Source organism: Lissotriton vulgaris, chromosome 3_1, assembly GCF_964263255.1.
Source record: "Lissotriton vulgaris chromosome 3_1, aLisVul1.2, whole genome shotgun sequence".
NCBI classification, from domain to species: Eukaryota; Metazoa; Chordata; class Amphibia; order Caudata; family Salamandridae; genus Lissotriton; species Lissotriton vulgaris.
Genome location: NC_141689.1, coordinates 2,083,244,885 through 2,083,263,403, shown reverse-complemented (window position 1 = coordinate 2,083,263,403; position 18,519 = coordinate 2,083,244,885). Strand labels below are relative to the sequence as shown.

Below are 18,519 nucleotides of genomic sequence, written 5' to 3'. Positions count from 1 at the left end.
CCGGGACTTTTAAGTTGTCGCTAATGAAAGGAAGAGGGGCGTGCAGTACCTTCAATGTAGAATGAGGGTAGGGCACCAATGAGCTGCCACACTTGTGTATTACCCCGCTCTCCTCTAAAAGGAGCCTGTCTGGCCCACACATTTTCCTCTTGATTCGGGGCCACAAGTGTGGCAGCTCATTGGTGCCCTACCCCTCATCTCACCCACACATCCCAGTCCTGAGGAAGACCCCACAGTAAGGTGGAATTCAACCTACGCACATTGGGGGTCGAAACGTCGACTATTACAACATGACCTATCCATGAGCAACAGACTATTAATACTGTGTTCTATTGTATGGCCTAGGTGCTACATTGTTCTTAAAAAGAGCGGAATTAATACACCTTGTGATGTCAACAATGCATTGTGTGACCTCTCTGGATCTTTAAAAACACTTACCACCAACCCCATTCCTCACAAAACCACTTACCTACCCCACCTTCCCCTTTTCTTCTGGGCACATTGTGTATATAACGTGTAAACATTTGGAGAAAATTGTTTGTCATATATGTGCTTTGACGAGGGTGTGATTAAACTAACATCTCTCTCCCCAAATGCTTCACTGTTTTTTGAATTGTATATCAAAAGAAAACGTGGCATCACCTACATGCGGGGTCCATTTGTTTGCAATAAAATGTTACATTTAAAAAATATCCATCAGATATAATGTTAAAAAGAAAAGTAGAGGTTCTTCCTTTTAGGTAAGTGTACATAACTAGTTTACAAAATCATTTTTAGTTTTGGAGCACAAAGCAGGAAAATAAGATAAAGAACAGAAAGAAGAAAGCAGTGTCAACATAAATTAGTAGCCCGTCAGCAATGGCACTGAAGTGAGCTTCTTTGTAGGTGGATGTGCACATGTGTTCAGACAAAATACTAAGCGCCTGATGTATGACTCACCAATTTGCGATCCTCAACCTGCGTCACATTTGCGACTCGCAAATTGGGATGTATAACAGTGTCTCAGACGCTGTTTGCGATTTGAAATGAGGTAGCATATTGCATGCCTCGTGAATATTAATGAGACAGATGAAATTTGCGACCCCGTTCAGAATGCCTAGCACTCACAGGGATGGTGGCATGCTGGGGTCAGCAGACCACCATGTCTGGAACTGCTTTTAAATAAAGCAGTCTTTTTAAAAATAAATGTAATGCAGCCCATTCTCCTTAAAGTAAAACGGGCTGCATTTAAAAAAGAAAAATGAAACTTTTCAGTTTCATGTTTTTTAAGGGCAGGCAGTGGTCCTAGGGACCACTGCCTGCGCATAACAATATTTTCTCACATACTCACAAATGGGAAGGGGTCCACTGGGGATCCCTTCTCGTTTGCGAATGGTTTACCACCTACTTGAAGTAGGTGGTAAACTGCGAGTGTTTTGCTGCGGCAAATGCGGTTGCAAAACAATTGTACATGACATGGTGACTTGCTAATAGCGGAATTCGCAAATGCTATTTTGGGAGTCAGGGACTAGCAAAATAGCATTTGTACATGCCATTACCATTTTTTGCAGTCGCAAACAGGAGGCTCACCCGTTTGCGGCCGCAAAAAAGGGTCGTACATCCGACCCTAAGATTCACAGTGCACAGCAGCCAATGGCTGAGGTCATCTGACCCTTTGCCTCCAGTGGTGCAGTAAGGGTGTAAAAGGCTCTAATGCAAATAAGGTAAATTATCCCCGACCTCCATTTGGTTATGAGAAGACAGATATAATTGGGATGCTGTGGGGCACTCACACTCATGGACTCCAGTGCAACAGCACTTGCTGCACCAGTTAAAACAACGCTCCTGATGGCCCATGCTGCTTGATGTGGTAGACAGATGCAAAATGTGAATGACAGTTGAGCAGGCTAATGGATGTAGAGGGCTGATCCACATCACCTATAGGGATGTTTGTATTTTTATTAGGCGTTTTTGAAAGCATGCGACCAAGGAGATGGCTAAAGCCGTTTTTAGACCATATGTACATAGTGACAAACTCATCTGTGTGTCTATGTTCTGCACATAGAGCAACAAAATACAGAACATCCTGGAAAAAAGGCATTTGTTGTCTGCAGATTCCACAAACCTATACAAAACCAGGTTTACAGTATGAGACCAAAGAATATTAGAAGCCATCTTGTAATTGCTTGCCTTCCCTCCAGAACTGGACCCTTGGCCAATGCGGATTGGCTTAGTTGCTGTCCGATACTAACGTCTTTAACCATGGCATCACACTACCACAAGGCACACAAATTGAAACAGTAAAAATGTCTTAGTAATCTGGTGTCGTTGCCACTTAATTTATGTAGGCCAATTGACACAGCACGTCAAAGCAGGTGTACTGAAACATTGGAGGTGCATCAAGTCCAAAACACAGACTGCTTTATTGGTAATTCATTATCTTGAATCCAACCATACTAAAGAGGATTTCCTGTGGAAGGTCACAGTAACAATTGACTGCCGGAATGATGGGCGACATGTTTTCAGTAATCAAATCTTGTGAATGGAACGGGATTGAAGCTCTATTCATCAAGGTCTGGACGAGTTTAATTAGTTGAATCCAGTCCTTAACATTTAGCGATGCCCCACATGCAGGAGGAAACAACATTCGTTTGAGGGCATTCACAATCTCCTACCCAACCTTACCCGCCTTGCACAGGGTTAAAATATTTACTCCAGGAAAAGGTTTGGAGTAACCCCTCTTCCTGGGTGGGAAGGGTAGTGGCCAACACCAATGTTGTGGCGGTGTAAGGGAAGGCGTTTTGACCAGGTTTTTTTCCCACTGAACAAATTTAAGAAAATAAATTGTTCATTTACTCTTTGAGCTGCGTTTCTGTATTGCAAAGAGTACAGTGTGTTCACTAATGCTTTGGGAAAATAGCAACCTATACTTTATCATAGGGAGACTCCACAGTCTTGGTGGAGATCTTTGCATGGTAAAACATAGGGTAAATGTTAAAAACTAAATTAAATTTAAAAAAAACAGTTTGCATAGTAAAACATTTTTAAATTAATGTTATCTATTTATTTAAAATATTAAATAAAAATGCTACAACACTACTTACTCAATTTTGAGTTAAATATATGTTAATGTAATTGCACAAACCTCTCCTTGTGGGAAAGAATGAGTCGCACACATCGTATTCATGTAAATATAATAAATAAAATAAAAAGTATTTTTCTGAAGTTTAAATTAAAATATAAATTCCCTTCTCATACTTTTCTCATTACGCATCAACAAAATTAAAAGTGATGTATAGAAAAAAGGTTATTACATCATTTTATAATAACATTTTAAAATATGTTCTATTTTCAAAATTAAATTCTACATATCCATATTTATAAGTATTTTAAATAATTTAATTTAACATTATTTCCTATGTGTTTTTTTTTATTTAAGCCCCTAACTCTGTTTTGTATGGGAGGGGTCAGCTTTTCTTGTCAGAACTTTTCAGAAGATTTTTCAACAGACATTTCTCATCCAAATTTATGGCTATATTCTAAGACTATCTGTTATTTGGGTGTCTCAAACTGACTTTTTAATATGTCAGAGACACCTAAGAAGGGGCTCCTAAGACCCTGTGTACTTGCAGAAAGAAGAGGCTACACATTGATGACCCTTATAGGATTGCATATATTGTCTTTATCCTGCTCACAAGAGTATGCAAGGTATGTCGCACGTTTTCTCCTAAAACTTTGAAGGACCATGAGGGATGAGTCATTCTATGACTGCAAAAGCTCAAGATACAGAGAGAAAAGCTCAAGATACAGAGAAAATACAGTCTCTGATGGGGAGAGTGACACTTCACCCATCTCCTCCTCTAAAACGCCTCCCAAGAGAGTTAGAAAAAAAAAATCCAAAAAAGCCTCTCCGGTATCTCATAAACACAGCACCCCATCCAAGACACCTAATAAAAGTGACATTCCCCCAGGGTGAAAGGGAAAAAATACGTCAAGTTCTTCCTCGACGAAGCATCAAAAATCGATTGCTGAGCCCGCAACACCTCTACCTCAGGTGAAACACACATTCAAAAAGCCTTCTTCTGCTCCACCGATTGATGGCTCATCACCAGCATCTCAGTCGATGAGTAAATCATCATTGACGATGCCATCAACAACGAAGGCTGTTACTGCAGCATGAATGGCATCTACCGCCAATAGAATCACAGTGTAGACAGTGGCATCTTCCTTGTCAACGACCTCATTTTTGACCAGTTGTACCCCTCTATTGTCGACAATACGGTTACCTTTTCATCGATGTTCTCGACGATGATGAAACTACCTTCGACAATGCTTCCCCCACTGATGACTGCTCCCTCGACGACGAGCCATCACTCTCGCTATCATCATTGACAAATTATATTTAAACAGAGTAAGCCAAAAAATACTCACACAGCTCATACATCACCAAGTAAGGTGCCTTCGCTGCTGCCTTTCCATCTCTTAGACGATGAATACTCTGAAGATGATGGCCTCTTTGGTGCTTCACCTTGCCCCTCAGAGCTTCATGTCAAATACCAAGAAGACGACTCTGATGAGGGTGACTACTATGAGCCAGATTATCATGTCCCTCAGGAGCACTACCCACACCCTCAACAATATCAAGAAGACATGGAATGTGTTCCATCATCATTGGTGTCAGACTTACAATTCATGCTGTCTGGCTTCCCATTCTTCTCAACACATTTCAGCTACAGCAGCTTTAGTGTCTCTGCAGCCACCAACTCCTCCACATCTGAAACCATTACCTCTGCTTCCATCAGTTGTCCTTTATCCACAATTAGCGCAACTACAGGACTCATCTGAGGTGGAAAGAGAAGAAGGTGGACTCTGTAAGTACCATGATGAGTGGGATGACTATGTATTGCCGACACATCATCTCCCTCGCCGCTCCCAGTGTATTCTAGTCCGGAAGACAGAGGAGATTTCCGCAATCTTTTAGAAAGAGCAGCAACACGTTTTGAGTTACCTATGCCTGCAAAACAAAATTACGGTTTCCTTTATGATTTCAAGGTAACTTTTTCAAAAGACTGTTAGGTCTGTGCCCGTTAATGATTACATTTGGGATAAGTGCTTAAAGGTTATGCATAATCCTGCCTCAGTCACAGCAGTATGGCCACATCTCAATAAAAAATGCAAGACCCAAGAGGATGCACTAGCCTGCCTGACGATCACCCCAAAACAGACTCTGTTATTTCCCAGGTGGTGAGAGGAGATCTAGAAACTCCTCCACACCCTATCAGTGCCTCCAGACAAGGAGAGTAGCACCTCAATAACACCGGTAAGCGTTTTTCAGCCATGTCACGCATACGGTGAGAGCAGCAAAATCCTTTCTCTACTTGGACAATACAATCGGCAAATGTAGTCCAATATTACCCTGTATTTGGACAAGGTTCCAGACGTCATCAAGGGTGAAGCAAAAAAAGTATTGTTGGAAGGTGAGTGCACATCATCAGAGATAATTGATTGTGCCATGTATATTGCCACCACTGTATTCACGTCACTAATTATTTCTAACTGTAGATCAACAAAAAATTCAATTATAATTGATCTTAAATCTCCATTTCATTTTGAAGCTGTTAACCAATCATGCTTCTGAAGATATTTAATAAACAGGAATGATAAAAGGACACAGGAATATCGTATAATCAAAAAAGATATATTTTCTTATTATGAATCATTTAAAAGAAGGGTACGTGTATAATGAAAGATCAATCTCAGATAGACATTTAAACAAGGCAGTTCATTGTAGACACCTATATTTCAAATGTCAAAAAAACAAGCAATCCAAAAAATATATAAATTAAGTGCTGTGTTGCAAAAGTCAATCTACCAATACACTTAAAATATCTCTTGAGAACAAGGATTAGGAAGATACAGTCGATGTTTCGGTCTTCTCGGTGTGAATCCTTCAGACCATCTTCAATACTATGAGATAGTGTAACAAAAGACCCTTGTGCTTAATAATTCTTAGAAACTACACTTCGGTCAAATTCCAAGGCGGGGAGCATGTTGCTCCTTGAACCATCAGCGGAGCAGGAAATCAAATTTCTGATGGTCTCCAGAGGGGACCGATATTGAGTGTTCTTCAATTAACACTCCTCACTTTAGACTGGTCAAGTTGACAATGTTCAGAAACAAATTTCAAGTCAAGCGGATAAGTAGCAGGAACCGGTGGCAATCCTCCATTCTGCTTGCCTGCAGAACGAAGGAAGGGAGACCCATGGAAGCTTTTTGTGTCCCTGTAGCTCAAATTGGAGGTAAGCCAACTGACCCTTGGAGTTAGTTCTGGAAAGCCTGGGTTCAGGGCAAGCAGGTCCAATCTTCCATCATTAGACAGCAGGGCAGTCCCTCTTTAGAATTTTCAACAGGTCCAGGAGAATTCTGATGAGAGGTTCTGAAGTTCCCTCTTTTATGCCTGACATCAGCTTTTGTGTGGGAAAAGTTCCTGCCCTCTCCACAAAACTAGTTCTTGTAAGTTATTGTCCTTCCCCTCTGTTTGGCACCCTATAGGAGAGATAGCCTTGCAATGGTGAACAACGACTTTAGAAGTTTTTCACTGGCAGGGCATGTAAAACGTATGTACGCATGTCCTAATTATTAAATACCACACATCGTGCTCTTTGAACCTTTAGTGCCTGCCTTAGGGGTGACTACTAGATAAAAAGTAAGGCTTGGGCCTGGCAAAGGGTTTATTTTGCCATGTCCAAATGGTAGTTCAAAACTGCAATACATGCTGCAGTGGTGGGTCTGAACCATGTTTTACAGTGCTACTTTAGTAAGTAGCACAATTTGTGCTTCAGCCCATTTATAGCATGTAAGTTACACTTATAAGTAAATTAAATGTGCCAATTGGGTGTATGCCAATTTAACCATGTTTAGACGAGTAAGCAAAAGCATTTTACTACTGGCTAGCAGGGGAAAGTGCACCCTAATGCCAATAAAAACGAGTTCAGCAAAAATCAGTGTAGGTAACAAATGTGGAGGAATACACACCTAGGATGGCAGGTTTAGCAGCAGGCATTTCACCCAGCAACTACACTACACAGGCATCAGTCTACCAAACTATTTTGGACATTGCAGCCACAGTGAATCTTTCCCGTCTTCATTTGCTGGATTCGTGGAAACCATGTAATTTTGCTACATAAGACCTTTTGCTATTGCAGTGATTACCTTGATCCATTTTACATTTCACACCAATTTTATACTCGTTTTTCTAAATAGAAATGAGTGCCACGACCATGAGGATCTTATGTTTTACCACTTTTAGCCTGCACTGTTATCACTCAAATTTACCACCAACTGATTGAACCCCTTTTTCATCCATTTTAACAGTGTTAATTGTGAGCTTTACCTTTAGTAAACAGCCTTTCATATGGTACTTTTTAACATGTTGGTCAATACTCCCTCTAGCCCCTTTGATTAGCAGGCTGACAAGACCCTCCTACATATATAAAAATCTCTTCAACATTTTCAACTAAATCCTATACAAAATGGAACCATTTGGATGGCATGGCTGATATCCTTTTATATCTTGCATTGATATATCTTTAGCTATCTTTTGTCAAGTGTCTATTGTCTACAATAAAAGAGTGGGCTTTAGGAAAGCAAATATCCCTCCCCAAACTCCATGGTACTTGTCCATTGCTCCTCCATCCCCCCACATTCCCTGCTTCATTGTTACCTTTTTTTTCTGGCTTTCATGTGCAAGGGCCCATCAGTCATACACTGATGCTAGGACATTCATTTTCCCATCCATTGCTCCTGCTGCCCATGTTCCAATTGTGTTTTTAATTACCTTTTTTGTCCGCAAGGGTCAGGCAGCCGCAGGATGATGCTTTGTCACTCACTTTCCCATCCTTTGCTCCTTACACCACGTCCTTCTTGTATTGTGTGTGTTTTTAAGTAATTTTTTTACTGGTAAGGTGCAGGAGCTGAACACTGCAGCCAGGATACTCACTTCACCATTGATTGCTCTAGCACCACTACCCTCATACTTCCACACCTTTTCCTGAGCTTTACATTAAAAAAGAAATAAATTATGTTAGGGCCTATTAGCAGCACTGATATTTTCACCATTCCAAGATGACCACAGCATGTATGTGCCTACACAATGAAGCACAAGTGACCATTTTTAAGTCAAGCCTGCAAAAGTGAATGTGCTGCATGTGCTCCAGGTGCGAAAAACATTTGTTAAATATAAAGTGCACGAAGATCACCTATGGATTCAGTGTCACACTTCTTTGCAGCTTCCTAATTGGCCAGTGCAGATTAGGCATCATTTCCATTCCTTTCTTTGAGCACGGACCAAGCACAGATTGATTCAACTTAATTAGTGCCCATTTGCTGCTCGCTATGATTGAGCTACAATTTCTTCTCACCCCTCCCACTCACCCTGCCCCCATATGGTACTTCATACTTCCTCCCCTGCACTACCCTCATTTTGTTTTCCCTATACCCCACTCGTCCTACTGTCAGATATTGCTGCTCCCTCCCCCAGCCATGTTGCTTCTCCTCTCTTCCATTCTTTTAACTCTAGATCTGACAGCCTTAGGGTGCTCTTACCCCCAAGATTTTGTGTTCCTCCTCCACTTTTCTGGCTTGGCTTTAGCTAGCTTTAGGGCTATGCGCACTTTGCCACTGCTAACCAGTGCTAGACCTGGTAATATTTCATTTTCTTATAAATCCCTAGAAAAAGTGCACTACATGTGCCCAGGGCCTGTAAACAAAATGCTGCTAGTGGGCCTGCAGCATTTGACACCCATGAAGTAGCCTTCGAACCATGGCTTAGGCCTGCCATTGCAGAGCCTGTGTCTGCAGTTTACACTGCCATTTCGACCTGGCAAGATAAACCTCTTGCTAGGCCCAAACCATCCCTTTTCTGCACATAAATCCCCCCTAAGGTATGCCTTGGACCACCCAGGGAGCAGAGTTCAATGTATTTAAAAGACAGGACATGTACTGTTAAGTTTTACCTTCACAGCTGCAACGCTTATCTCTCCCATAGGATAACATTGGGATTAACTTTTAATATTTTATAAGTGTAATTCCCAATTGTGAAGAGATAGACCTTTCAAGTTTGGTGTCTCTGAAATAACAATGAAAAATCCAAACTTATGGTGAAGTTTTATTTTAAATGGCAATTCTAAAAATCCCACTTTCAAAAAGTTAGCATTTTTTTACTTTAGCCATTTGGCGCCTGCTGCCTGTCTATGATTCATGTCTGGAAATGGTGACAGCTGGGCTTTGTGTATTCCCCTAGACAGCCACGCACAATGGGAGCTTAGGTGTGACTTGCTGGGCCAACCTGGCACGGTGGGAGGGAGAACCTGGAACCAGCCTTACTTACGCCTGAATTGGCTGTGTCCAAACACAGGGTTGCATAACCCCTGTGTGATTCTGAAGCCAGGGCAGGAAGGGACGACCACTGAGTAATTCAAAGACCTGGCTTTCAAGTCCCCCCCCCCCCCACTTCCTAGGCACAACTGGGTAAAGGTACAGGACCTCAGGCACCGCCACTTCAGTGCACTTCTGGACATGTGAAGACTGTCAGGCAGAAGGAAGTTTGTGCTCCTGAAGAACTGCCACTCTTGTGGACTTCTGCTTTGCTGGAATCCTGCTCTGCTGTGCTGGCCTGCTGCCTGCAGTTCCTCTACCTGGGTGCGAAGGACTGGACCTGCAACACTTAAACCCAAAGTGACTCCAGGGGCTAGCTGACTGGCCTCCTGCTCCCGCAAAACCCATGCATCCTCTGTCGAACCGGATCATCGCCCCCATTACCTGGATCAAAACCAGCACATTGCCCCTGCTGCGTGGATCAGAACTGGTACATCACTTCTGGTGTGTGGATCAGAACCAGCGCATCACTTATGGTGTGTGGACCAGAAATAGTGCATAACCTCTGCTGCGGGTACCGGCCCGTTGTGTCACCTTTGGAGCCACCACTGTGAGACACTCTTCCCCACGCAAGGCCTTCACATACCTGTTGACAGCATACTCAATGGCAGCGCTGAATCTCTGCATCTCAGGTCTTCCCTCATCGGAGCCGTAGCATCGCAGCTGCTTTGGACATCAGATGGGCGCATCACCACCACTGTGTGGATTGACACTGACGCATTGCTTTGCATGCACTCCACATCTTTAACGTTCATGTTACTTTTGTTCAGCGTGGCTCACTGGGTGCCTGCTTCTAGTGCTATTTTATTATTTACTCTTTAAAAATTCATAACTCAAGTTCTACGTATTGGATTTTTGTCATTTTGGTCTTGTTTATTTATTAATTTAAGCTGTAGTTTTCTAACCTGGTGTGGAAACATTTGGTGTAGTGTTTTCACTGTTTTACTGTTTGAAGTGTTGCACAAATACTTTATGCATTGCCTCAAAGTTAAGCCTGACTGCTTTGAGCCACAGAGGGTTAGCACAGGTTAATTTAAGGTTTGCCTACTTCTTACTCTGACTAGGATAGTGGATGCTGCTTGACTAAGACTCATTCCCCAGTCTAGGGTGACCAACTGGCATGGGTGCAAATTCAGGACAGTGAGTGCAAAAATTTAGGACAAAGGGTCAAAATTCAGGACAGAAGGTCAGAATTCAGGACGAAAATTCGGGACAAAAGGTATGTTTTGCATACACATCAGAGGAAGTCGCAAAATAGTGCATAAGTAAATAGAGGACCAACACAAGCACGTCAAAATAAGTTTATTTTAGGTTGCGAGAACCTTGCACTCACTGCATCTGTTGTGTATGCGAGTGAAACACACCTGCGTTGTATATTCAAAAATAAAAAGTGAAGAAAAAGATCAAAGCTGAAGGCTTCTCAGATCTTGCATGCCCCCTCTCCCCCACTGAAAAAAAACACCAGATCCCAAATGCTATCACTGGGCAGAGAGGCCCATTATCATTCTGTATGTGATAATTAGGCCAACATACAGAATGATAATGGACCTGATAGCAGTCTGTGCCAGGTCGGGGAGGGGCTGCTGCAGGCAACAGATCACAGCAGGAGTGTGAGCTGGCCCTGCAGTTAGAGTTACAGACTGCTTGCAGGGGGCAGCTCACGCCAATGTCTGAAATTACGGACAAAAGGCGTCCGTGGAAGAAACCCTTACGGACAATGGACAGGAGGCCCAAATTACAGGCAGGCCGTGAAATTTACAGACGGTTGGTCACCCTACCCCAGTCAGCCTACAACCAAACGTATAACAGTAACATATTGCTCAGCAAAAAAAAAAACTATGGCCCAATCAGCACTGGCCGTGTCCTAGCACAATTGTTTTCTTGATTTTAGCGCCATGTTGCACAGTAGCTTTTCTTAAAAACATTGATCAAGGCACTTATTACTGCTAAAAAGAAGCAGCAATAAGTCCAGCACCACACATGGCCAACCACTGATGCTGCAACACCCTCCCATAGAATATAATGGCGATAGGGACTCAAAATAAAACTCCATAGCACAAAATCTTAAATTAAATTACATTATTAGTTAAAATAAATAATTATGTTTTAAAGTTAAAAAATATACAGAAATAAAAACATTAATTATTTAATTATGAAATATTTTAAATTTTATCTTTTTAGAATTTAAAAAAGTAAGATTATAATTTTAATAAAATATAATGACAGTACTTTTCATTCTTTACATCACTGTTAATAATTCTTAATGCATAATGAAAATGTGATTTTTTTAACTGTAGGTGGGAATTACATTTAATATATTTAAAGGAATAAAATCTTGAATTCAGAATTATTTAAACTGTGGCACAATTTTTTTTTATTTTCTTCTCAATTTAAAGTAGATATATAAAATTGATTTACACAATTTTCACAAGTTGTGGCACTATTTTTGTATTTTGTTCTATATTTAAAGTAAATATCTAAAAATTAATTCACAATACTGTTTGACATAAAAATATGATTGCCCGCTCTCTGCACCATAGCAAAAATAATCTTTTAGACAAAACAGAATTCGGAGCAAATCTGCTCTTGGTACAAGCCTTTTGTTTTGCACGCCTCCAGGTTGTGGAACTTACTGACATATCACATTCATTACTTTTGCACAATGATTTCCCACCATTTGGAAGATTATTAAGGCTCCAAAGCAGTGATTTGCAAACTAAACATAGAACGTTTTTGATGCTTGTATGCCTTTTAAGCGCTATGATCAGTATGCTGATGAAGATATTTGAACAAAGGAGGGACTGGAGAAGGACAATGTTTAACGGGGTCCAGTGTACAAGTCCACCAACTAGTAACACAAAGAGGGTACAAAGTTCCCCGGGAAGAGTGAAGAAGTGCGTGTATTAGAAAGAGGGGGGAATCCCTTTGTTGGAACTAAAACCCTCACACACCCAGCAAGCTAGGTGTCATGCTTCATCATATGGGTTCTGCTCCTCGTCAGACTGGCGCTGCAATGTCTGACTGGCTCCCGAAACCGGGGCTCTTTATCGGATATCTTCTGTTCCGGCCATATGGTGCATGCGTGTGAGAGGGCGGGGGGTGTGGTCGTGACGTGAAAAAGGTGAAGCTAAAAAAGGTAGGTCAGTCCACAATCTAATTTATTCGCGTGGTAGACTCCCTTGATTAAAAGGTGGGAGGGGAGATAAATGCCCTCAAACTATCTGAGCATATTAACTACTACCCTCTAGATAGGTCGACATGTTTCTTGCCATGATGGCAATTCCTCAGGACCTCAGTAGATAGTACCACACAGTGAAAAGATTGTTTAAACTTGTAATACAACCTTCTTTGGTCGGTAATACCGGAGTGCAGGCCGTTTGGTCCTGCTGAAGTTTTGCGACCCCAGAGAAATCCCTAAGGTACCTCGCAGTCTGCTCCCGTGGGACCGGCTGTTATGGTATGGTACCTTCAGCGGCGCACGGTCCTGGCCGTTGAACCTACCCCACGAACAGCGTCCGATCAAGGCGCAGAGCAGAACCCATATGATGAAGCATGACACCTAGCTTGCTGGATGTGTGAGGGTTTTAGTTCCAACAAAGAGATTCCCCCCTGGTGATGAAGATAATCATGATTTGATAAATGGGTTCTACATGGACAGTTGTCCATTTATTATGACAATTAAAGCAGCCACAAATGTACAAACATATTGCTAGTCACTTTGTGTTCATGCAGCCGTAGATCAAGGACCCAGCAAAGGACTAATATTATCCTTTTTATGTACATTGGCCATCCCTTAATCCTTATAAAATGTACAAATTATAATCAAGGTATGTTTTAACTAATGTTAAATGTTTAACTTATATTCTTTGGGTGACTTATGAATTCACTATAAACGTTACTGTAGAATATGTTAAATCGATTGGCCTCAACAGAAATTCACATAATTTAGAAGGAGCGCTAGAAATTATCCATAGACAAATCGCGTTGAACGATGTTGAGGGCAGAAATGGGATATTTTACATATGAAGTATTTGATTATGAGCTCAGAGAAAGCCAAGCGAATTACATAATCAAACAGAGCCTGGGGAGCAAGGAGCCATTGCCTCCCAACAGCCTGACATATGATGCAAAGTCCAGAGGAATTTGCATGTGTAACCACCCTCATTAGTTGTTGGTGTAACAAGGGCAACATCCACACTACACTCTCTCACACAAGAGCAGAAGATAATAAAGTACTGCACAAATGTAAATAATTCAGATGATTAACAGAACTAGGTGAGAGAGTTCACCAGGCGCGGTTTGTCAATACTCCACTTTCTGAGATGTGTTCCACCAAGGTGCATGTGGACAACCTGTTTCATATTCCACAGCAATAAGTAAATATTTGGGAATGTTGGAGCGTTCTCAGTGGATTTTTTCACAAAACATTGTACGGCGAAAGGTTATACTTTTTTGACTGCAATGGGTCATAATTCCGAAATGTTCTTTTATAGAATCAAGAAATTAGGGGTTCCTGACTTCAAAAACTACTTACAACTGTGGAAAATCATAGATTTTCTTAAGGCATATGATTATAGTTACTATTTTATTGGAATTAACGCACATTTCTCATGTTCTTTGACACACAATTTGTGCTCCTGAATTTAGCGGTAAAAAATGTGGCAGTAAGAGTTCAAAATCAGAGTATAAAAGCCTCAAATCACCCATATTTGTAGACGAGGTAAGATTCCTCCATGTGTTCAAAATGCTTTTCATGTGGAGGAAAAAGAAAGAAGACAAAGTGTATTTACACCATATTGGTAAACATAAACTGTCTGATTGTCAATTAGTGGGAGAATTATGTTTATGCATGGAATTAATAGTTTTTCTTAGATTTCTGTGCTAAGTCTATGATCGTTTTACGAATCCCACAAAAAGTAATTTTATAGAAATCGTAGACTTAAGCTTCTGTGTTTTTAAAGCACTCCTTTCTTTGCCGCATGCCAAAACGAGCACCTTTAACATCATAACCTTTAACATGGTAGCTTTGCATTATAATCTTGCATTATCACTTTGCATAATAACCCTTAACTTTGCACTATTTGCTTATCATTTGCAGTGCAAGCAAATCTAACCGACATGCTCCCATAACAATATCTCTACTAATATTTGGATTGTCACTGCAGATAAGCATGTCTTCTTTTCTATTTATTATGTAATTATATATTTTTGTATTAGGGCTCTGGTGTTGTAGATTTCCTTTTGTTCACACATTTGCTTTTATCTCTGAACTTAGAGTGAGGTTTGTAAATGCTGTGAAATTACTTTGAGCCAAATCTCACTTTACACGTCTAAAAGTATTTACCCAAAATGCGGTTCAGAAAACACTTCTATTACTTATTTATGCTGTTAATTAATTTACACTGTTTCTATGGGGCAGATGTATCAAGAAACCATTTTGCACTTCTCTAATAGCGATTGTTAAGGAATCGCTATTTGAGAAGTGCAAAATGGTATGTATGTAGAATTTCGCTATTTTTTAGCGATTCCTTACAATTCCTTAATTGCGATTAGCAAATTGCTAATCGCAATTAAGGAATAATTTTCCCATTCATTTCTATGGGCCAGGAGGCCCATAGGAATGATTGTGCAGTAATTCTCAAATTGCAAATTCGCAATTTGCTAATCGCAATTTGAGAATTATTTCAAGGGTGCAGGGGTGTCTCAAAGACACCCTGCTGCACCCCTCAAATCTACATGTGTGTGCATGTGGCACACATACATGCCCTATGGGCATGTATGAGTGTCACATGCCACCCTTACAAATGCCAATTAGGGCATTTTTGTAAAAAATCGCAATTTACCACCAACTACAAGTTGATGGTAAAATGCGATTTTTTACACAAATTCGCACACCAAAAATGTGTCATACATATCATTTAAGGAATCGCAAAATTTGCGATTCCTTAAATGCTATGCAAAAGAAGGAATCGCAAATAATTGCGATTAAATAAATTGCGATTATTTCATACATGTGAAATATCGCAAAACGGCCGTTTGCGAGTCGCAAAGGCCGAAAATCTGCGATTTTCAGCCTTTGCGAGTCGCAAAAGCCTTGATACATCTGGCCCTATATCACCAACATTTAGATTTACACCCACCGCAGAGTGCTTTGTCATGTACTAATCTTGTACACTAACTTTGGTTTATTATCCTTTGGTCTAGGACACTACATTTAAGAATAGTCGCCTCAGATCAGCCCACACATTAACTCGTTCTTTGCAAGGGGTGGTTTAGGGCAAAACTCAGACTACAGAGAGGCATTAAAGTTGGGATTACCAAAGAGGTGACTGGGTTGCCAGAATTTGGTGATGCCCCAGTCAAATGCTTCATGAGGTGCCCCTACTACCACTCTGGTTCTCCATCCGACTCGCCCCTCAGTCCGCTAGTCATGCATTTAAATCATCACCATCCCATAGGAAAAGCAATTAGAAACTGGAAACACCTAAAAACAATTATTAGGCGAGACCAGGGATGAACGTACTGGCTTGTGGAGAGATGAAATCCTCAATCCCTTAAATAGGGTGGGGGGCAAGGGCGCCATTAACCCTGCTGGCCCTTGGTCAAGAACGGGCAAGTGGCTGAAATGTAGTCTTAAAGGCATGCCATCAGCAGTAGACTGTAGCAATAGTGAAAACTGCCAATTTCTCTGCAGGGCTTTAGCTCCACATACATAATTGAAATGCAAAAACGTATTTTCCGAATATTTGCAAACACAGATAGATTAGAAAAAAGGAAATAGCATTAAGAGTGGAAAACGAAAGCACTCTTGCAGTTGTGCTATAATTCTGCACTTGTAAAAGTGTTTCCTGTTGGTTTTAATATGTCTAGGTGTTTGTGAAAACCGAATGATATTTAAAAGAAAACAAGCATTGGCAATGACAACAGCTCAGGCTTTAAAGGGAATCTATATGGTAATGTGAAGCATTAGAAGTAGATAGCATGGGAATGGATATGTATTTGTGTGCAAGCAAAGAACTGTACAATAATATCAGTGTACATTAAAAGATCAGGCGACAGTTGCAAGGTCAAGTCAAACCTAATAATCCATGTTGGTTAATAGCTGCCCTTCTTCCACATATGCTGCTGCCAGAGTAAAACACCATTATATCCAGTTATCTAAGAGATTTTAATATCATTACAATGCCATGTGTGTGCTCCTGAAAGTTTAAGCTCTGGCAGCTGGAAAAATAAACAAAATGATCACAGCTGTGTGGAGGACAAGCACATTTTGTGGAAGCATTCAACTTCTGCCCAATCCAAACATATACTCCTGGCTCCCAACACGTGGGTGGAGTCAAATCCCCTTCACTGGTTATTCTCACATAGTTGTCTAGCAACAGCTGGGCTGTCAAACCAGACCATAAAAAGAGAAACAACATTTATACTTTTTTCAACTGTTAACACTGTGGGGTGCAAAGACCCTACAGAGCAATTAATTATTTTTCTGGTTCCTCTTTGTGTTAAAACCTTTGGGAGATAGCATCCCACCCTCTTGGTCATTGATGCTCATTATAGCTTGATACCATTACTATTTATTACTGACTGGAGGCATTGAAACTCATAATTGCCCATGGCAATAAATGTTAATTAATGCAAGGGCCTTTGTGGATCATTTTTAAAGGGAGCCAACAGTGGTCATTACTGCTTCAACCAATTGTATATTATTGCCTGGACCAAATGATGCTTGTTACTACCTTTGGACATTAGGGCTCATCACTGTTTTTGGACACTAAAGTAATACTGTATTGAGCACATATTCATCCATCTTACTATCTACACCCATTGATATTCATTATTGTCTGGGGCCCTTGATAGCAGTTATTGCCTGGAAAATAAATTTTGCTAAATTAACTTTATTAATTTTTATTTAAGGCAAACCAAATAATTCTGACATTTTAATTCAATTCGCATTGTAACACCTTGAATGTGTGACTTTTTATCAAACAATCACTCATTCTCCATCTATTACAATTTACCCCAAATCCTTGAATGTTTCTGAGGGCAACTTCTGACTTGGTAAATTGGTTGCTCTTGCTTTGCACATCATTCCAGTCCTCACCCCCACTCTGACAAGGTAGGTGGGGTCTGGGGACTTCCACTTGCGTGCAATATCTCTTTTGGTGACTTGTGTGACCACTCCATCCAGAATACAATCTCCCCAGGTACCACCGGGTCCTTCTAACATTCCCAGGAGGGCCACCCACAATACCCCTTCAATCCATGCCAGAACCATGCAACTTTGGGGCATAACCAGACTATATGAAAGGAGTCTGTGTCCATATTGGCGCAGAAAAAGCAGACATGATGCTGAATTATGTCCACTTGTCCAAATTAACAGGGTGTGAGATAGGTTACATGTAAATAGTTCAACTGGATCAATCAACGTCATCAAGTTATCCAATCCCACTCTCCCACCTCTGTTTAAGGATTTTAAATTTATAAGTGGCAATAATAACAAGAGTACGATATGTCTGAGATACTGCACCAAGACACCTCAGGGTATATGTGCACTCAACAAAATGCCATAACATAACATAGTATTATATTACCAATTTGGCCAATGTTGCGAAGCAGCTTATTTCTTACATTGCCCTAGAAAATAAAATTTCAACTGTGAACTTTTGCACACATTTACATACACGTTAATGTTGGATTCGTTTCTCGGAAACTCCTTTGTTTACACATCCGGCTTCGCACAACATTATCACGACACCTTGAACATCATGTACTAGGCCTCTCTACGCACTGGGTACCAAAGGCGTCCTATTTTAATCCACGAGGCATCAATGCTATCTACATATCCATGACATCACTAATCTAACAGGTGAGAGAAAACAAGGACCCCCTGGGTATCAATAATACACAGATTCCTAGGGCAGGGTAAGAACCAATGTAAATACAAAATCCTAGGCCATCCACAGAATAAGTGACCATAAACGCTAGGACCAGTGGAGAAAAAGAATTGTCGAAAACTAATGTGTATATTAAAAAATATATATATTTAATTAAACATAGATAAAAATCATATAGAGACTCAATAATATAAGTCAAACTATATGATAC

General features: G+C 40.7%; 1 protein-coding gene across 3 annotated transcripts in view; it reads left to right on the top strand.

Annotated features, from left to right (window-relative positions):
- The window catches only part of CRACD (capping protein inhibiting regulator of actin dynamics), a 926,069-nt gene that overhangs the window by 532,577 nt on the left and 374,973 nt on the right, over positions 1-18,519 (top strand). The gene's annotated exons all lie outside the window — the stretch shown is intronic.